We start from the raw sequence: 22,250 nt of genomic DNA, 5'->3' as shown, positions 1-22,250 counted from the left end.
ACTAAACTGCCAATGATAAATCCAGTCATTCATATTTTGGAGCATCAGTGACTGCATGTATTTGCCCACCCAGATCTGTGACTGCAATATGAATGCCTAAAGCACAGATCTGGATATATGTACTCAAAGCAGCACACATCTTCCAAAAAAATAACAGTTTTAATATGCTTTTAAAAAAGCATATTAAGTATGATGGTATTCTAAGGTAGTTCTAATGAGACAGTAATACCAAAATCAGATTGATATTTAAAACATAAAATGACAGTTTTAAAGTTATCACTTAAGAGGACTAACTTCCTTTTTTCAATTGCAAATGACATCTAAAATGTTAGGTTAATATAATATTGACTTTATATCATTTATATGCTTGGCATAGAGTGAAATTTCTAGATGTTTCAAGATTTGTATTGGTGAATCCATAAGCAACGCTTACTCTAACATGATCTTAAGGTTGTAAGAAGTTGTGAAAACTGGAGGATATTGACACTTGAAATGTAATCCAAGCACAACTTCTGCCTATATACTCTCTAATAAAATTCAGTGTTTCCTTGGGATTTTATTTTCCTTCTTTCTCAAGCACTCCAAGCTTATTTCTGTAGCATGTAGAAAGCAAGCGCTGTAACAAGCTGCTCTCAGTAAGATAGTACCAGTCATCTAATGAAAAATTCTCTTGCACTTATTTGAATATGTATATCAACAGGGTTGATATTATAGGGTTGATGAGAAGCCAGAAAAACATAGTTTCTTTACTATTTAGACAAAAATGCTTATGTGTCCAAAACAGAATTCAGCTAAGTACATATCCTGAAAACATAGCCATTCTGATCCTGAAAAATGTCCTAAGTAAAGACAGAGAACACAGCATGAAGTTCGTGTAGCTTGAATGGCAAATTTAGAGAAATTGGAAGTGAAAGAAGAGTTTAAGAAAATGAATAATGGTAAAAAGCTGGGAGGTTTTGAGGTTGTTTTTCTCCAGGAAATAGTTAGAAAATTATTTACACTGCGTACAACTCAAGGGAAAATATCTACTCTTCATAACTCTATATAAACCTCAAGAACAAAAGGACTCCCCTGTAATATACCTCAGACTTAATAGACACTGAGACAAATCAACAACCAAAGGTTTATTAATAACTTAGATTTCCCCCTCTTTTGGCTGTATTTCATTCTATAGCAGATTTTCTGAATTCTGATGCTCAGTAAGTATGAGACCTCTACAGAAACCAAATGAATATCTTGTCTTATACTTCCAGTGCCAGAACTTACATAGGAGGATGTGTCTTATAGGACAATATATGATTTTGTGCATTTTATGCTTATGGGTGTTTCAATTCTCATTTGCTTCTCAGGACTTTTCCAAACATTAGTAACTAGATTAAAAAAACAATTAAGCATTAAGACTCATAGAGAAAATATTGAATTTTATTGGAAAGAAACAAACATCCAGTCCAAGCTTGATGTCATACCTAAAAAGTAACAAAATCTTAACTGTGTCTTTTATTTTTTATTAATTTTTAGCACTCTGCATTTGAATTGTGAATAAGAATATTTTCTTTATAATACTGAATCAAAATTTCAAGATATTGCAACTATCTTCATGGAAAGCTTCCAATTACAGCCATATGAAAGCAAATCCTGAAAGCTGTGCTTAATTTCTAGGATGAGAACGCACGCAATTATATTAGCTGTCCTTTTTTATGTAGGGGACCTGTGTCATTGAACTTGAAAATTCATTAACAATTCATTAATCTTTATAAGATATATCTCCCATGTTTGTCTGATGGAGGAAAATTTCAGGGACTTGCATGCTACCATTCATTTCAAATATGATGCTAAACCTTCACTGGGCTTAATTTTTTTTTGTGCTAAAAGCCATCACTGATGCACTGAACTCAGTGATTTTAGTCTTTTCAGTTTTAGACAGATGCAGTGGAATAAATCCAATGCCTAAAATAGTGCAATGCAATACCTAGTGAAAGTAGGATGAAGGTTGTTGCAAGGAATGGATATCTTGAAGCCACTGCCTAGGAGTTTGAGATTTTTCTCTTTAATTGTACTGGTAATTAATTGCATCAGTAGCCAGATGAATTCCACATTCTCTGCAGAATGTGAAGTAGAAGCTCAACAGAGAAGTTGCTCTCTGAGACAAGTCCAATTCCTCAGGAGAACTTGACTGAGACATGATTATATGCCGGTTGTTTTTGTTCTATTTAGTTCAGTCCCGAAGGACTCAGGATATTGTCACTGTCTCTTGAAATTGAGCTCCATTATATTGACCAATGATTTATTAAAAGAACTTTTAAGTATGACTCTTATAACTAAGAAGTTTTTTTAAGTACAGTGGGCAATTTTACTTTTCAAGCGGGACTACTCCAGACACATACACTCAGATTTTCAACTGTCTGTGTCATCCGTGTTTATCCATAGTATCTCCATACATTTTTGCATTGCAAATGTTTTGTGAATTCCTTGTTTATTGCTTCAATTGTTGGATGTGGTAGCAGTACAAAGGTGGCAGGTGTGACAATTCAATGTCAAGGCCTAGATGTGCAGAGAGTGGGATGTTATCTTCCCTCTTTTTTGCCAGAGTCCTTAAAGCAATGACCTGAGTTCATCCCACCTTGTCTTTTGGTACTTAACGGAGACAATTAATTTAGAAGCCTAATTACTGAAAGTGTCTCCTATGGAGAGTTGCAGACATCTTGACAGAATGATTCATATCTTACACAAGCTGACTCACTTTTTGGAAATTAATATCTTTTTGCACTAATAATAGAGGGAAGCCTAAGGTGAACAGACTCCTAATTTAGGCAGGCCAGCTAAAGACACAAAATCAGATGAGTGAAGTTAGGTCCACCTAATTCATTTCTAGCTTTCTAAAGTAGTCTCAGTCAAAATTGCCTCATACTGGTGTCTCAAAAATGAGGGCATTTTTTAATTCAGGAGTGGATTTAACACAATTTAAACAAAAACATGAACAAGGTATTTCCATTTTGGGGAACATTTTTTAGCTTAGCTCTTTTAGTAATGAAAAAATTTTCTTCTTTTTTTTTTTTTTCAAAATCAGATGAGGAAAAGCAGGGTGCTTTAGTTGTGGAAGTTCTATCATTGCCTCAAGCACACATCCAGTCATTCAAAGGTTCCTGAGCTGTCAAGGTGATGAAGAAAGAAGAAAGAACTAAAAAGGGGAACAGTATCAGGGGAGTGAGTGCTTTCTCATTTGGAAGATTTGAGAGTGACGTTTAAATACCTGAAAGCAGGAAAAGAGGGACTAATTCTTGATAAGAGGTTCATATATATATATAGGACAAGACAAAAGGATACAATCATAGCAAAGGGAACTTTTCTGAAAAGTTGTTCTACAATATGTTTGGTTGACTAGCTCTGGTTAATGTCAGTGCTGCAACTCCAACTCTAATGTCACAGCCTTTCTTGTTCAACTTTCCAGGGAAAGATGAGTTGGATGCTACAAATGTCATGAAGATTCAAGGCCATTTTTAAGTTTCAAAATTACATTTGACCTTTGGATACAACACCCTGTATATAAGCAAGCAACAAATGTTGCTATGGATAGGAATCAAGGTAAAGAGACATGCTATTCATGTTTTTCCCTCATGCAGTCCTAACTTGAACTGCATTTACCACTGATTTGTGAGAGGAGATAGTGCAGTGTTAGTTCGAATTGCATGGTTACTCTAAGAGATGGGTGAATATAAAGAATTGAGGTGAGGACCTGCAGTTATTTGAATCTATATTTAAAACCATATTTTAAACTCTTTTTTGGAGCATTGTAAGAAGTTCCAAAACACTTTTTGCTTACATTTGTCCATAACAATCTGTAGGATAAGTTTTCACACAAAACTACAACTTTTAACACCAGACTGGAAAAACACTCATTGTGAAGCACATTTCAGAGCAGTTTTTGTGGAAAGTGCCTGAAAAAAAAAAACAAATAAAAAAACCAACCAAGTAAACAAAGAAAAACACTTGAAGGAGAAGAGGTTGGAAACATATGCTTCTATTCCTTATTGTAGTACTTTAAAATGTAAGGGCAATATCAAAACCAAATGAAACACAGCAAACAAAAATTCAACTTAATTTTAATTCAATACTTAAAAGCAAACACTATCTTCATCCGTGCAGCAGTGTTTCATTTCTCAAATATATATGTATAAGACTATTTTGGCTCTCTACTGAGTGTCTGGTGTTTTATAAAATGGTTATATTATTTTATAATTTCTCTTAGAGATTCTGCTCAGAAACTCATAATGTAAAACAATCAATTCCCTTCTGTAAATGTATTCCCTTAATCTTGGATTTTACATTCCCCAATTTTTAGTATGTAGATGATGTAGGCTATGCAGAACATACTTTTGCCTTCTTGTCTTTAATGTAATAGTCTAGAAACAGACTTAAACAAAATTAAAACCTTTTAACTGGAAATTTTCTGGGACACTAACCTAATACCATCTTCCTATACTTGCATTGGTCCCCATAAAAAAGTGTGCCATAAATTGATGAGAGTTAATTCTAAGGACACGTAATGGTTTGGTCTAGGCCTCTTCCTGGCAACCTGGTCGAAACTAGGAAAGTATCTATATTCCAGTATTTCATGCTATTCTTTACTTAAGTAGGAATATAAATAGAAGTTGGAGGAAGTTGGTTGGCCAGGTCTCTTCTGGCAAAGTTGGTGACAGCAGGCTCCCTGTGGCCGGTCTCGCTCCTGTGGGAGTGAGGCCTGTGAGGCCTGTTGTTTTTCTGATTAGAGAGGAGAGATTTGGTGGAGTGGCTTTCATTTTCTTAAGGAAAGTATTAAAATTTTGGTTTGTTAGTTCTTTATTAGTTAGGTATATCTGGTTTTTTTTTTTGGGGGGTGTTGGGAGTTTCTTTCTTATTTAATTGTATATAAGTGTAAATACATATATATAAATATTGCTTTAGTTCTGTTATTTCATTTCTTTTGTTTTCTTTCTCCCTTTCCTTTATGAAAGGGAGGGGGGAAGCCCTTTTCATTGTGGTCCTGAGGAACTGGCAGGGAGCCAGGTCCAAACTACCACAGGTGATATGGTTTGAAGCTGGCTCCCTGCCAAGTCTCCAAACCTCGCCACAAAAACTCCCCCCGCCTCCTGAACCAAGGGAAAAGAAAAAAAAAACCAAGAGAACCGAAACAAGAGAGAGACAGCTAAAGCAATATATATAAATATATTTACACTTATATTACAGTTATATACAATTGAAATACATATATACAATTTCAAAAGGAAAAGGGAAAGGGAAGGGGGAGGGGGAAGGAAAAAAAAGGAACAAAACCAAAATAAAATATACACGATCAATAGTTCAAGATTTAGCAACTAAAAGAATTAGCAAAAGAATATCTTACTACTCTCCTTGGGACAACAGAAAGTTGCGCTGGAATGACCGCCAGCAACGTCTGTCTCCCAAGGTCGGCAAGGCCTTACCAGGCCTCACTCACCAACACAACAGACTCAACAGCAGGGAACCTGCACCTCCAAAGCCGCTGGAAGGAAAGAAGGGCGAAGGCCTTTCCTCTTTTCTTCTTATATCCCGGCTCATGTAAAAATCGTAGGGAATACCAGGTAAATCTGGGCACTTCCTTGGTTACAGACTGGTCACCCAGGAAGGCCTAGACTAAACTACCATAACAGGACACAAGCTAATTATATTGTCAGATTTAGCAGGCATCCATGATTATGTAAGCATTTAAAATCTTATATACTATTTTCAAATTTGGGCCTTATGGAATGGGAAAAGAACAAACTCACTATAAAGGCCAAGAAAACTTTAATAAATAGCATGTATTTATTTATTTGTTTGAATCTCCTTTTTGTTTTTTTTTTTATATATGTTATCAGAAATATTAAAATTATATCCATTTAAAAATATTAGAAGAGTAGTGTTTTCATTTTCTTTAATAAGAACACAAGGAACACAGCAAAGAATACTATCATTTAATGTATGCCTGAGCATTCAAAAGTCTCATTTGCTTGTAAGGATGTAGAAGACAAAATTAGTTACCAAATTTCACTATATTCACTAAATATGTTAGGACATATTATTTGCTTTAGTCTGTAGGTGTTCAATGATTATAGGACTTTCTTCCCCTAGGTACTTAAAGACTAAAACACCAAGTGAGAATTATAGTTTGGGGATCAGAATGCAAGTGTAACAACAAAGTAACAACTTTGCATTTTATGTGAGTGACTTGAAAAAAAAAGACACAATAAACTTGGATGCATGCTCTGCTGTTTCCTCTAGGACACAAGACAAAATTCAAAACACAAGTACTTGTACATCAGGATAATGCCAACCAAGAGTGAAACTATATAGAACCATATTACAGTAGATATCCATGTAGGTAAATCATTTGCATGAAAACAAGCTAAAATTTACAAAATGTCAAGCTTATGACTTGATGCTCCATAACTTTAGGGTCCAGTGAAGAATTAGATGCTTGGGGAGTGGTAAGGGGTCTCAAGCTGGACAGGACTTAAAGAACTGTTAGACATGCTCCATAATTCAGGAGACCACTGCAGCAGTCTCTAAAGTTGTGACGAAAGAGCAAAGCAATCACTCTCAGTGAGAAAACTTCTAAGCTCCTATCTCCTGCCTGACACAGCTGTGAAGTCAGGAGTTTTCTTCCAGCTTGACTTTCTAATTGGCACCTTTAGTAACTTCCTGAGTCAATCAACTCTATTAAGTCCTCTAAGATCACTAAATCACCTTTTTCCTTGACTATCAAGATCAGTCCATAAGCCAGATCCCTCCTCCCTACCTGATATTCTTTCAGTGGAGCAAACTCAGTCCCTCCCAAAAAAGGCACGATTAACCTGTTATACAGGTTAATCTCAGATGCCCTCTATCTTTCTGAAAGAACATAGTAGACATTAAACTGCAAGTAAGCAAGCATAAAACATATATCCTTCCTCATTAGCTTTCCCTAGGATCCACCTATAGAAAACAGCAAAAGATGAAATTTCCCAGATGACTCAGAAAACTTAGGCTAGACACTTGCCCTGAACTTTCTCCTGGAAGAAGCCATACTTTTTTGTTAACTTAGAGGACATCTAGACAAAACTTCCCTGGTTGGTAAACATTAGATTTGTGGATACGCAGCTGTACATCTACCAGGCTCTGTCTGCTCACAGACCTAAACTCCGTGAGACCTTGTGCAAATTTGGAGCTGGCTTCCTACCAAGTCTCCAAAACTTGACAACAGAGCCTTGCTTCCCAGAGAGGGGAGAAAAAAAAAAATCAAACAGCCAAAGCTATAGCAAAAATGTATTTTACATATAAAACAGATATATACAGTGAGAATACTATATACCTATAACCCCAGAAACCCTAAATAGCTTCCTAAAAGGGAGGAGGGGAAGGGAGAAGGGAAAAAGGACAAAATAGGATGAAAAGGGACAGAAACAAAACAGGTGTACACAATCTAAAAACCTGGTAACCAACTGTGGTGGGGGAAAAAAAGTTTTCCCCCTGAAGTTATAAAATGGTAAACCTCCAGGGGCTGGTGACCCTTGGGGTTGAGCCAATGAGTGCTTCTGCAAAATATAAGCATATCACTCAGACCGGAAAAGAGGGGTAGTTGTGGATCTGGTAGAGAGCTGTTGTTGGAGAGTGGTCATGTTGTGAAAGCCATGAGCTGAAGGGGCAAGAGCCCCTCTGGGGGGCCACGGCCCCCCAGCCCCCGACTGGGGTCATAGAAACTAGGAAACAGTGTTAAACTGGACTGAGGTCTGTGACTGAGAAGATGGGAGTTTTTTCCCCACTGTAAACAACAGCAGGAGCAGCGGCAAAAGCAGCAGCGTACAGAGGACAGTGGCAGAGAGCCAAGAGATAAGAGAGAAGTAGCAGAGACATCATGCAGCCAAGGAAGACACAGAGATCTCTAATGGAGAGAGAGAGAGCAGAACGAAGCTCTACAGAGACAGAGTTTGGGTAAGAACTGAAAACAAACCCCCCCCCAAACTCTTTGGAGACCCCTCCTTGAAAGGAGGGGTGGAGTGCCTCAGCACTGCAGAGAGGAGCTAAGAAGCTCAAGGTGTCCTGGAAAGCTGGATGGGGACAGCCAGACGGAATGTGGAGGGGGTGACCTTGGCCCCCCTCATCGGTGCTGCCAAGCTAAGCTAGCAGCCTGAGATCAGAGAACAGAAGCTCTGGTAGAACTCTTGAGGCAAAGGCCTTCAACTGAAAGCTGCCCAAGACGTTCTGACTCAGGGGTGAATCCTCTGAGGAAGGGACCTTCATGGGATGTCTTACACCCCATGATATGACGTGGTGAAGCGAGTTTTGTCCCTGTAACACAGCCCACAGAAGAGAAGACCCTCTCTTGGAGTTGAAGGGCTGAGAGGGGCTTGGATACCTCCCTCGTGTGTACTGGCAGAGATCCAGCTACATCTGCTGCATGAAAGAAGAGAGCCTGCTGCTCTGAAAGTAAAAAAGGATCTCTTCCTTCTTCCCTCCTGGACTTTTATTTGGAGAGAGAAGAGATTTGATCCATTGTAAATACTGCTTTATCATGGTAGAGATAGTTGAGATTGTGTGTGTAATGTATTATAATATTCATTTGTACAGAGTACAGTCATTGTAATATATTCCCTTTCCCCCCATTTTGAGTCTCGTGTGCTGTCTGGAAAACCCATCTCACACTGGGCTGAGATGTGGGAGGGGAGCTTGACTCGAGAATTGGATTTTGGGGCTCTCAAACCACGACACCAGCAAAATAAAGAACTGGTAAAATCTCACCATTTCCCTTGAGAGAAGCAGGACAGCTTTATGCTGCCCAGCTCTCTCCCCTCACACGTGGCAGACGACAACAGTCCATACAGGCCTCAACTTCAGATAAGCAAGACCGCGTACGGATCTACTGTTCTCAAACCTCGCCAGAAGAGAAGAGAGCTAAGGTCTCTCTGGTTGGCTTATTTATACCTCAGGTTACGTAAAGGAATAGCATAGAATACTTCCTGGGTCACCTTCCTAGTTCCTTCCTGGTTACAAGCTAGTCTCCAGGAAGGCCTAGGGTGAAAACTATTACAGACCTATTGTTTCAGTCTTTCCCAAGTGATGTCATAAAATGAGAACAATTCATATGTTCAATAGGGGAGTGGATCTGTGTTTTGATGTTTGGCAGCTGATAAGACAAATGCTTGCTTGTATCTAGAAATCAGATTTTTCCATGTCTTTCTAGTCCCTTTACTGGTGGGTACACCGACAACATTTAATAATGAAGTGTTTTCTTCTGTGGTATAAGTTTTTCTTCTGTTTTGTAGCATTTATTATAATACAGATCTCCAATTTCCATATTTGCAGATTTTGACTTTTATGCATTTTGTTGGTACATTTACATGTGCATTATTTTCAACTTTGATATAGTCTGCCTATAGAATAAATCTATTTTTCTTCTCTGATTTGGATGTTATTTGGAACCAAAATATTGCTGGTAATGGATGTTCATTCTTTGAATTACATAGGAAAATATATTTATTTTTTGCATTGTCATGCAGATTTTCTCTGAAAAAAGGCCTCTTTTTTCCCTTTCCTTTCTTTTCAGCTGAGATCAACCCTTGATAAATTAACACTTGTATTGCAGGCAACCCTCAGGAAAAGAAACATAGCAAACACTTATGATTAGACTTTTTGGATCAAGAATTGATAAATGAAATTACTTCCGTTTATTTTTAATATCTATGAAGACACAATCTATGTGTTAGTATGTTTACAATATGGCAAAAAATTAACAAATGGTGAGAGTGATTAGGAATGAAATTACTAGCCGTAACTACAGTGTGACTTGGCAATCACATGAAAGAAGTAAGAGACTGCACAACAGCCCATAGGGCCTTTTATCCTCAGCTAAATGTGCCTGTTGAATCTACTTGCTATTTTTTTAAGGAATGTGTTATCTCACCGCTAGGTGTACACAGTTATTAAATAGCTCAAGTTCTAGAGTACTGTGCTTGTGTTTACTAGTCTTTTGCAAGAAAGATTCTACTTTTCTCTTTACACAGGTATTTTATGACAGAATTTATTATCTTTTATTCACAAATATAGTTTCCAATTTTTTTCTAAGCAATATTCACATACTATTATAGTCTTCATCGGATAACAGCAATAAAAAAGAGATTTAAAAAATCCCAAAACAACAGGGCACCAGCTTTTCACATTCAACTGATAAAAAATGTGCAAATTATAAAATGATTATGTCACTGTGTGTGTGTATTTCCTTGTGCACATATACATATGATTAAGATTGAATGTATACCGTTATGATTAAAAGGCACGTATATGTGAAACATACATGAAACAATATATAATATATACTCTATAATATATGCCTTCTGCCATCTTCAGTGCATTGGCAGGAGAAGGAAGGATGAATGCTTTGTCGAGGGAAAGAAACAGAATATAGATGGGCAGCAGGGAGGAGCAAGTGGAAAGCAAAAAGTTTTCTTGTTTGTGAATGAATGTGCTCACAGAATCTAAGAAGATGGGAAGCAGTAGTGCTGAGACAACAGACTACCAGACACTTTTTCAAAGCAGATATTTTTTTTCCACAGTCCAGTAAATGAAGTACTTTTCATTTACTTCACAGAGGACATTACCTCACAGTCCACAAGGCATGAGTGTAAGTGAAGAGAATGAGTCCCAGAAATCCTTCCATCCATGCCCAGTATAAATAAAGGATATTAACAAGCCATTCTTTTTCCTCTCAGTGCTGCTGTAGGTCCTTTACTATGAATGTGCATATTTAACTCTCTGTGTTCCCAAGATCTTTTTATGATATTTACGTGATAGCTGTAGAATATATGCATGTGGAACTATTGTACTTAACTGGTGAAATATGAAGAAATGAGAAGGTAATGTTTAACCTCTGTCCTGGGTTGTTCCTTGAAAGAATTTTAGGAATTTGCACACCTTAGACAAAATTAATATTGGGAAAAAAAACCCAAACAAGCCACCAACTGCCACTGAAAATTTGATAGTCTTCTTTAGAAATATTGCAGCAAATAGTTAGAGTAAATTTAAATTTTACTATGAAACAGACTAGTGATTATGATCTAAGTCCAAGGTTCAAAGTATTCTGAACACTTGATCTGCTATAATTTCATTTATAATAAAGAAAACTCTGACACAACATGATTAACAACTTTAACTATTTATAAGAAAAAAGATCCCAAGGAAATATAAATTAAATGCAATTAAGCAGTAATACTAGTCTTTAAAAAATTGCAACATATTTTCCCAAGTGGTTAGATGACTGAAGGTACAGAATTTCTTTTTTTCATGTACTCATGCAGTGTTTATAATTCATTTGTTAAGGTTTTAGGTCAACAGCTTGGTATGGTGTTCAATACAAAGAGTGAAAAAAAAAAAAGGCTTGATATAACCATGCAATGGAAAGAAGTTGTGATGCTGGCTTTAAAATGCAGCCTCTAAAACCATTTTTATCTTTGTCTCTGATTCAATTTTTCCCCATGGTATTGTTGACCCATTCCACCAAAAATGTTATTCTTACCGCAAATCAGTCAGCTTGGTGGCATTATACCAGCTGTGATTTTGTATACTTTCTCTACATGTCTGTAAAATATAGTTTAATAACAGAAGTGCAGACAGTGTAATAAGGAAGACATTGATTATTTAACTGAAAATTTGCTATGACTTGCAGTGGTTTGTAGTAGTAGTGATTCTGAACTGTCATTTGAGATTACTTTTCAAGCATTCAGTGGCCACTATAAAAATTTCTTACACTCCATTTGGGGTACTGAGTGTTCCAGTTTAGGTTCTTCTATAACAGCAATGTCACTGGAAATGGCATTGAGTGTTTCTCCAGAAAAAAAAAGAACACCAAAATCCAGCCCCTCCAGCCCCCCCCAAAAGAACAACAACAACAAAACAACAAAAAACCAAACAAAACAAACAAAAATAAAAACAAACAAACAAAACCAAAACCAAACAACCCCCCCCAAACCAAACACTTTTCCATTGGAATACAATCTTTCATTGAAATATAAGTATTCTTAACCTCTCATTATGTATTCTAGGAAAGCTTGGAAAAACATTACAGACACAGGGAAAAATTGGAGTGAGCTGTTGCTAACATCACAAAGCTGCCTTGTCTATGAAGTCATACAGGTTTACAGCCTGCCAAGTGCTGTAGGAATGACAGGGAAGAATAACAAATACTTACATAATGAAGTGCTTGGATATTAAAATGCCTGAAAAAGGAAAATAATAGAAAAGGGATGAACTGAGAGTGAGGCAGTTTTGAGGCCCTATTTGCCTTCAGTATTCCTAATATAACCAAGACTAATTAATTTCTTGTATTATTTCCATCTCTGTCATTTACACAATTTGGAAATTCCCATGGAGTATATTTTTGGTATGGAAGGGGCTGGCAGGAATAATAAAATTAAATAAATTGTTTTACATGTTCCTGGATTTTTCCTCTAATTACTAAAGGATGTGATAAAGTGCTGGTTTTATGACATTTATTAAACTATTATGGCTACTTAAAAGTGGTCATTTTACACTCAATTTTATTTGGACTCTTCCAGGAAAACAAATTCACCAGATCATTTAAGTGGTTTTCTTTGAACTACCTCTGTTCTTCCTACACAGACAGGTAGGACAATCTGAAAAAACAACTGCCCTTGTTTATATCCATCTTCCATGGAGACCTAAGAAATAACTCCTATTTTTATGTTTCCTTTATCTGTTTATTCCACTTTACTTTGGACAGTAGAAGCTCTGAGTATCATCAAAGCTAACCAGTCTTCATTAGATCATAGCAGCACAAGGCTGTAGTTTACATTCTCTAGTTATTTTAGGAATTGCTTGACTTGCTGAAAATACGTCATTCCTACATCCGGCATGGGATTCATCTGATCTGAAGCAGGCATCTGCAACACATGTCTGTCTGTGCCTGAGACCACAGTGTATATTCCCTTCATAGCCAATGGAGAGAAACAAGCATTTCTAGAATGCAACTCACGACTGCTTAATGTAGATTCCCAAACTAGGTCAGATGAATCACACCTTAAAAATTGATGTACCTCTATTGTGTGTTAAGCATGTTTGGTGACTGGTTCAGATACAGATAAATGACAAGCACTCTTTCCAAACCTGGCAAAGCTTGTTTGCCTTATTCTTTTCAAGAAAAAAGTCCTATGCATCTAGTTTTTAACTCCATTACATTTTAAAATAAATTTTATCTTAGCTTTAATTTCCACAGTAGTGTTAGTTAATGACATTTAATTTGCTGACTGCCTGTTTAAGACTGATCATTGTATTAGGTCCAGAGTTGATACAGGGGAAGAAAGATGTTCAATAGGAAATTTCAGAGGCTAATTAAATATGTAAATGGGTATAAATTAGAGTATGAGTTTATAAATATTCCTTGACTGGTCCCCTCCTGAGACTAGTCCTTTCTGTGGGATAGAAGCTAACATTTCCAAGACTGGAATAAAGTTTGCTCTTTCAAAAGAAAGAGAAAGAAATTATATCATGATGATATACTTTTAAAAAATAGTTTAGAAGTTAGGTACATAACTGGTTAGGTTGAATGAGTTCTTTGAAAACTCCCAGACTAAGAAGAACATTCAATCCAGATGCTCAAAGTAATAGGTCATTCGGCAACAGATGGATATTGCTGTTTCCTAGAAAAGAATAGCAACAAATAGGTCAAGCTGTTGTTGCCTATTTTCATTCCTAGCACATGAAGAAAAGTATCTGTCCTGGACCTGATTCTTACAAACAAGGAAGAACTTGTTGGCATGTGAAAGCCAGAGATTGCAGTGCTGATGCTCAAGATCCTAAAAGGAGGGAGTAGGGCAAGTGGCAGGTCTGCAATCCTGATTTTCTGGAGAGCAGATTTTGGTCCCTTCACAGACCTGCTTGGGAGAATCCCATGGGATATAGTCTGAGAGAGAAGAGGAGTTCAGGAGAGCTGATCGATATTCGAGTATCACTTCCTCCAAAGCTCAAGAAAGAGTTGTACTGACAAGCAGGAAATAAAGACAGCATATGGACTGCATGGAAGAGTAATAGTCTTTTAACTGAATGTAGGTAAAACAGTATATCTGATTTGAACACAGAGGCAGGTGACCCATATAGTGGCTGTCCAGTCTTGTTGGGATACGGTTAGGGAAACCAAGAGCTGGCTTTCCTGGAGTTGAATCTAGCAAAGCCAACAAGAAAGGGTACATAAATAGCAAAAGGGAGACTAGGGAAAACAGTACCCCTCTGCTGAATAGGGAATGGGATTTCGTGACAGATAACATGAAATATGGTGACGTACTCAAAACCTGCAGAGGCTACACAGCAGCCCCCAGCTGGGGGGTTTTCAGTTGCTGCTTTAGACTCCATTGTTAAATCTCATCAAGCCCTACTTCAGGTCCTTTTTTTGGATCTAACCCAGAAAACTTTCTTCAAAGCCTGAATGGTGAATTAGAGAAAATCTTTGAGCACAGTTGTCTCATTAAGCACCAAGCTGCCAGTTTAAGTTCAGAAATATTAGTCTGATGTTCTTTCGTCTGCATAAATACATTTTTACAGGACATTTGGCCTTTTTCATTCCCACAGTTTTCTAATAAATATTGAACTTCATAGGAAAAGAGAAGGGCTGTTCTGGTTGAGAGAAAAGAATAACACTGAGGGAGCAACTCTTTCTCCAAAAATTGAATTTCTCTGACTCAGATTGTTACATATATATGATATCAAGAGCAGAATGATTGACATTGCAAAAAGAGAAAAAGACAGAAACACCTCCAGAATACCATAGCATTCCCCTGCTATTTTAAATTGTATGAAGAGTCTTAGTTTAGTTAAGTAAAAAATATGCTACTATTTAAAAGGTATGCAATTAAAATGACCAGAAGTCATAGGTTACATTTTACATTGCATTTCTTTTCCCCCATTTAAAAATACTTTTCATTACTATTATAGCCAGGCACCTCATTGGACAGAAAAATAGACAAGAAACACTTGGACTTATTCTTTGGCTCCGAGCATTTCCAAAAACTCTTCAGTGGAACATGAATCCATCAACCTATTACTTTTACAGTCATAATCATCCCACTAGTCCTACATTATCATGGTGCCTTTATTTGGTAATCAGGTGGATAATTTCAGTGTACATGTTTTTTTGTTTAAAATTGTAACTTTTTTTTTTTTGGTAACAGGACTCGAATTTAATTCTCCAATTCATCTTTTTTTTTTGTCTTTTGCTTTTTGTGGGGTGGGATTTACTTGTCCAGTGACGGCAGTAAAATTAAATAGGAAGTTTAAGCAGTTCCAAATTGAACTCGTAAGTTAACTGTGAAGAAGAAAACAGGGTTGAGGAAAGTATGAATGTCTTTAATGGACTTGTTTTTAACCTTTTTGATATAGCAGTCATGGATTTTTTTAAAGAATGAGAGTACTTCATATTGACTCTTATAAATAGAAAGAACATAATTAACCAGAAAATTGCTTAAGAGAAGAAAGCATACCAATATTCATAAATGTAAGATTTACTTGGTGGGTTGTTTCTGGCTGGCAGCCAAGAACCCACACAACCTTGTTTCCACTGCTCTGGCAAGGGTCCTCCAGAGACCGCAGTTCCTTTAAGGCTTATCCCCCATGGACCACGGCCCCTCTTGGTGTGTTACCAGTTGTCTGTCTCAGAAGTGTGGCTGAAACATGGTGGGGTTGCTTCATTTTAGTTTTACAAGGAAACAAAATTTTGTTTTCTGCAGGATTTTGTTCCTTGCAAAACCTAACTTTGTGACTTTCTATTTTAAAATATGTCTGATTGCTTCTTCATTCAGATTTCACAAAGCATAATACTCCCTCAGTAGCTAACTCTAATTCCGAATGCTGCATACTACAATTTACAGCCAGTAAATTGTAGTTCAACTATCACAGGATTTGGTCGCTACAGTTCGTTTTCCTGATGCCTCTCAGTTGTGTCGAGGCTGTCATTATATGCAGTGGAGATCTAATTGAACCAGTGCATAGTCAGAGAAAATTGCAGTCCTGGTAGTGAAATAAGAGCTATTGCAACATTGCAGCAGTACCAGCACTATTCAAATCTCATAATGTTAGAGGAAGGTAATTGTTAGATTGATGGAGGATACTCAAATGTGTATTGAAGCTCCTTTAACTTTGCATGTTTGATATCTACTCTTACAACGGAACTTTTATATTCAAGGCCTTTCAAAAATACTGGTACATTACTTTATAGGTAAAATTATTTTCTTCAATGTATTATACAATGATAATAGGTCATTGAGCACTTAAAACATTTGAGGATATTCTGGATATTTTTCAGATCTGAGAATTCTTCCAAATTTTATTATCACTACTTTTGGTTTGGTTTTCCTTTTGTTTGTTTGTTTGTTTTTCACTTGTGCCTCCATAGCTCTCTAGAAATACAGGAAAACAAGTTTTCTTTTTTCAGATCATCTGACTCCACATTTCTTACTTTGATTAGTGTCCATAACTAAAATAGAGAAATAAATGCCTCTGAATATCTCAAAATCCTTAAATATTTCTGAACATTTCAGCAGATATTTTAAAAATTTCAATGAGGAAAATAAAGTCAGTTATAGACCTCTACTCTTCCTGATAGATTTAGTAGCTAAGAATATTTATAGGCAGTAGATTTGCATAATACTAACAAAATAGAGCGTAGTCTCTATATCTGAAAAATGCTTTAGAATATGTTGAATTAAGCTCTGGTGTAGGTTTGTTACAAATCTCTTGCTAGCATAAAGAGTGCATAAAATAGTCAAAGGTTAGATGTGAATCTAGACAACAACTGGTAGCCAAAGTCATAAGTTCTTGTTCAAGTGAGATGGAATTGCAAAAATGAAGTAGCAACATTACAAGTTCCTTTATAAACAAGAATAAGAAGTCTCAAGAGTGTCAAGGTTCATGACTACTGATTTATGGGAAATTCAAGCTACAGATTTTAAGACTGAGTCCAGAGGAGGCCATCAAGATGATTAGAGGGACAGATCACCTCTCCTATGAGGAAACGCTAAGAGAATTGGGATTGTTCAGCCTGGAAAAGAGAAGGCTTTGGGATCTCCTAATTGTGGCCTTCCTGTACCTGAAGGGGAGTACAAGAAAGATGGAGAGAGATTATTTACAAGGGCATGAAGAGATAGGACAAGGTGGAATAACTTCAAACTGAAAGGGAGTACATTTACGTTAGATATAAGGAAGAAATTATTTACTGTGAAGGCAATGAGGAACAGGTTGCCTAGAGAAGCTGTGGATGCCCCATCCCTGGAAGTGTTCAAGACCAGGTTAAATGGCGCTCTGAGCAACCTGGTCTAGTGAAAGTTGTCTCTGCCCATGGAAGGAGGGTTGGAATTAGATGACCTTTAAAGTCCCTTCCACCCAAGCCATTCTATGATCTCTGTTCTATAAATGCTGTTGAGCTTAGCTCCTAATCCTTCTAAAATGACCTAATTATGCCCAGAGCTTCATAAACACCTGTGCAACATGCCCAAAAGGCTTCTGAGGTAGGCACATAGAATGAAATACTGAATAAGTTAAGTACATATTTAGTCCATTTGCAGAGTTGGGTGTCTCTGAATCATGTCTTAGAACATCAGCTCACTGGTGAGGAACTGCCTAGAGATTCCTCAGAGGAACTGCTTAGAATTGGGGTTTAACTGTAGAGGTTTTGGGTGCTTCTATCCACTTGAGGTCCAATGCCCCTTAATACTCAGTCTGAGAACCTGTGAAAAATGGAAGAGATCCCAATGTGAGAAAATGCAATATCACCTTTGCTTTATTAGAAAAACAAGTTCCATAGATTATCTGCTTTAAAAGCGGGTATTCAATTTTTTGAGATTCAATATCTCATTTTTTGAGAAAATGCACTCTCTATCAAAACTTCTGCTCTTTCAACACTCCCACTTAGTCTGTGTCATTCTGCAGCAAAGAACACATGCTGCACAGGGAGAGCTGGTGCCTTAGAGGGGTATCGCAGCTTGCTGACATGTTAAAGAATGAGGCACCAAGCAAGAAGGATATGCTGCAAAGACCAGATAGGGCCTAGGACACTAAAGAAGGTGTCTGAGTTCTCCTCCAGTGAATAAATGTCTTTTAAATCAATCAAGAACCGTTTATTGTCAGACACAAAGATAACTCCTGACTATTAACCCTTGTGTTGATAACTTTCAATTGCAGAGAAAAAAAAATCAACTGTTTAAAACTTCTTTACATACCATCTTTATTTAAAAGGTGTTTCAAGACTGATAAGGTCTTAAGCTTCTCCCTTATTTTCCTCTCATTTTAATTTATTGCTAGACATTGTTCAGGACAGCCTTAAAATCATAGTATCTAACAAAGGTTTGCATTCCTTAGTAGGTGAAATCTATAAAACCAGTTGTAAACTCTTAAATAAAAATTGACCTTGTCATATCAGAAGCTACCAATTCTACATGATGTCCATAATAGCATCTCAAATGTAACCCTAGCATAGAGTTGTGTAAAATTCATATATCATGGAAAACACTTGAACTATTTTATGTTTGCTCTTGAATCAAGTTGACAAGATGACAAAAAGTACTTTTCTTTGTTCTCTCCATACCTAGTAAGGTCTCTTGTGCACTTAAAAAACGAATAGAAATTATTGCTTTCCACCACAATTTCCCCTCAATCTTCTGTCTATGCTGGACTAATCAGGTCACTGCACAGAATACTGCAAAAACATTGCTGCCATGCAACAAATTATTACGGGAAAAGCTGGAACAAAAGTTCCAACATTTACCTCAGACGAACCTATGAAAATTTTCCAGTGTTGCGTAACCATTTTAGACTGTCAGAAAACCCAAAAACCCCAGGAGTTATGAAACTCCTATTAAACAGTCTATTAGGTTTAAGCATAGTAATGATGCTCATAGTAATGATGCTCCAAAGATACAATAGACAAATACTATGCTAAACAGCTTCAATTGCGTTGTTCAAGAACTCTTTTGAAAGCCTCTTGTACAGTTGCGCAGTTTAGAAAAGTAATACAACTAAGAACAGCAACTGGAGCTTTACAGTCTGTCTACCAAATTTTAGTTCTCAAAATTAAGATGCCATAAAAGTGTTTGAAATCTCAAAAATTTAATGTTTTGCCAATTACTAAATCAAAAGACAAATAGCTAAGTAGAGATATTTATATCTCCACAACTGATAGACTAAATTTCAGTCTCATGAAGTCTGAAGTTGCAGAAATATTAATATCACCCAAAAGAAGTGGAGTTTGAACTACAGTGTTGGTGCCAGTGGCAGAAATGTTTAAGAGTTTTTCTAGTGTGGCCATTTCAGAATTAATACTACTGTAATTTTAATTCATGTAGTTTCAAATTTTGTTTTTAAATTTATTTGAGTGTGCTCAACACTTGAAACACCCTTACAGCTATATCTAAATCTGTATATTTTGTTTAAAGATATTTCGAGGTCAGTTTTCTTCAACAGTCCGTACTGCATTAAGTGCAGGTAAGTTCATTGTTTCTATTTCATTGTCACATGTGAAATGTCCATGTGCAGTGCTCTATTGATTTTAAGCAGTTTTGCACCTTTGACTGAATTTTCCTTTTGATCAAAACTCAATTTTCTTTCCTCCATTACTGGTGAACAGTTTTAACTTTCAGAGACAGAGAAGGGAAGCAAGTTGGAATTCTAAAGCTACCCCAGAAAGTGGCTAAATGTTTGTGTTACCATACATAAGATGTGTCCACCCTGTGAAAATACTGGATTTATGTAGTGATAGAACAGCTGACTGGACCAATTCAGTCTTCTGAAAAAAAACCTTCAATTCCTTCCATATTATTTATTTCCTGTATTGACCTTCAATGAGTTGAAGTTTTAACACACAGGTCCTATCTGTCCTATAGGAATAATATTGTGGGAGGCATTCTGGTTTTTTATAGCCTACAAAATAACTCCTCCCCATTATAGTTACAAGTAATTCTGATATAGTCCAAAGCATATTCATCACTGTGTAAGTAATCTGTAAAATGCTGGAATGACTGCATAAATTTTATCCTGTAAGCTTGTTGTCTTCCCTTTTCCCCTCCATCTTCTGCTCAGTATTTTTCTTTATGGCAATTTGTTTTTTAGCTTTTTACTAGACTGCTTTCACAGTGAAGGTAATACTGCCCAGAACAATACTGGGCAGATTTCTAAAGCTTCTCATTTGTCATGCCCTTTCCTGCAAATTTATTAGATAAAATAAGTGTCTCTGTTACTGAATATACTAGCACCTCATTGTCAGCTGCAGAAAAACTAATCTCGGCCCTGAATGAACACAGTGATATACACAAAACTTGGAGAGAAACGTGTGGATTGTACAAAGAAAGAGACAAAGACAAGCACCAGGAAGCCCACGTAGTTAATCAGGATTTGTAGGAGGTTTGGTTTGTTTCAGCTAACAGGTCACAGCTGGGTATGCCACTGCCTGCCACAAGTTGCCATCAACCTTGAGTTTCCCATTGCTGCCTTGCTATCTCTTGGCCAAGATGTCTTTGCTGATGGCCTGTTATAGCCCAGGTTCGGCAAAGCAAGTGGTTCACACCACTCCACATGACTTTGGGGCACACTTGTGCTCAGTGACACTGATCTTTCAGAACAGAAACTGAAGAAGAAGGGATTTAACTCCCGCTTGAGAGAGTCCCACAATTGACCCATGACGATTGTCTGATGACAGCCATTGACAATTTCCATTGTCATCACATGAAGTTTGCTCATATTTAGTATCATGTACTTACTCCTTACAGGCACCAGATCAGTGAATCTATCCCACAGGACTTTACTTGCAATTATTTCTTTCTATGTTACCGTACCTACCTGGGAAGAAATCTCACAGTAACTGCTCAATAACTGTTGGTTTGGTGCTAGCAATCCTTCTTCTCTGCAGTGTTATCCTTACTTTTTTTATCCTGTTGTAACTTAAGCAAACAGTGAGCTTTGATTGCTATATATGGCTATATACCTTAGTACCTTCCCTATCAAAGATCTTTTTTATTTCCTTATCAGATTCTAGTATAGTGTGAATCAATCACTGTAATAATTTTAACTTTTTTTGTGTGTTCTTTAAATCTTTGCTTTAATGGATTTGTTTGAAATAACCCCAAGTGTGCTGATTTTTGTCCTTTTCCATCACTTACTTTCTACAATTTTTTTTCTACATCTCCTTTGCTTGTTTTTATAATGTCCCTTGTTTTCTCCAGATAATGTTTGCATTATTCACACCTTTTTACTACCTTAAATATTTTGTACCACTTACATAGAAATACTACATTTTAGTACACTCTATGTCCCTCTTTTCGGTTACTGACATGAAGTTTGCTTGTAGCTTCTGAGGAAATACAATTTTTCAATTTATCTTGCTAATACATTATAGTCTTTCGTAGTACTATCTTCCTTAACTTTCAATTTCTTTCAAAATTTGATCTTCTAAAGAGAAATGTTTGTCATAGGTTAATCTCTATAAAATGCTTTGTGCTGAAAACTGTAGGATATATGTTAGAGGTTAGAGGTGGGCATATCATGGTTAGTTTATGGGATTAAAGGCACATCTTTATGAACCGAAAGGAGCCCAAAGGAATCATGGCAGACGGGGGAACTCCAAAAACCTCATGAAACCAAAGGATGACCCTGAGGCAGCTGCTCCCCAGGAATATTGCAGGGGAGCCTCAGCCCATGTCCCCAGGGTGGTCACCAACCTAATCATTTTGTCAACCAGTTTCAGGTGATAAGAGACTTTGGGAATATGGGAAGTATTATAGGATGTCAGGAAGAGCCTTCTGAAATCAAAGGCAATGAAAGCATCAAAAAGTCTGTCCTATCCTCTTGTTACACTCCATTTCTAACTATTTTCACAGGTGCAAGGATCTCTGTCCTGTGTGCACATATGTGTCTGGGGATTGGAGTGCAGCAAGAGTGGGACAAGGGATCTTAGAGGGACGATGTGTCTGTGGTGGGTGCAACTGGAGAGATCACAGAAGGGACTCATTGTGTTCAGGTGTGCATGTCAGTGTGTCCTGCTTCTTGCAGGACCACCTAAAACTAAGCCATATACCTCAGAGCATCTTCCAGATGCTTCTTGAACTCTGTCAGATTCAGTGTTGTGACCGCTTTCCTGGAGAGCCTGTCCAGTGACTGACCAATCCTCAGATGTTCAATATGTCCATAGAGGGTAAATCTAAATATGGAAAATGAAATTATTTATTCATCTG

At 37.0% G+C, this 22,250-nt stretch overlaps 2 long non-coding RNA genes across 3 annotated transcripts in view; one reads left to right on the top strand and one right to left on the bottom strand.

The window, feature by feature from the left end:
• The window catches only part of LOC108638832, a 29,160-nt gene extending 20,312 nt beyond the window's left edge, over nt 1-8,848 (bottom strand). The window contains exon 1 of the long non-coding RNA XR_001920095.2: nt 8,773-8,848. This is a non-coding gene — a long non-coding RNA (uncharacterized LOC108638832). The remainder of the gene's footprint in view (nt 1-8,772) is intronic.
• Nucleotides 8,849-10,625: 1,777 nt separating this feature from the next.
• Nucleotides 10,626-22,019, top strand: LOC108638834. 2 transcript variants are annotated; one of them, XR_001920097.1, is made up of 3 exons: nt 10,626-10,746; nt 12,582-12,649; nt 21,897-22,019. It is a non-coding gene; the product is annotated as an uncharacterized LOC108638834 (long non-coding RNA). The 2 variants fall into 2 exon arrangements; XR_001920098.1 differs by lacking the exon at nt 21,897-22,019 and adding an exon at nt 13,739-13,967.
• The last annotated feature ends 231 nt before the right edge of the window (nt 22,020-22,250 follow it).

Source organism: Manacus vitellinus, unplaced genomic scaffold (genome assembly GCF_001715985.3).
Source record: "Manacus vitellinus isolate BGI_N305 unplaced genomic scaffold, ASM171598v3 scaffold_13_pilon, whole genome shotgun sequence".
In the NCBI taxonomy this organism is placed as follows: Eukaryota; Metazoa; Chordata; class Aves; order Passeriformes; family Pipridae; genus Manacus; species Manacus vitellinus.
Note: the sequence above shows the minus strand (reverse complement) of the source record. Positions and strands in the feature narration are given on the sequence as shown.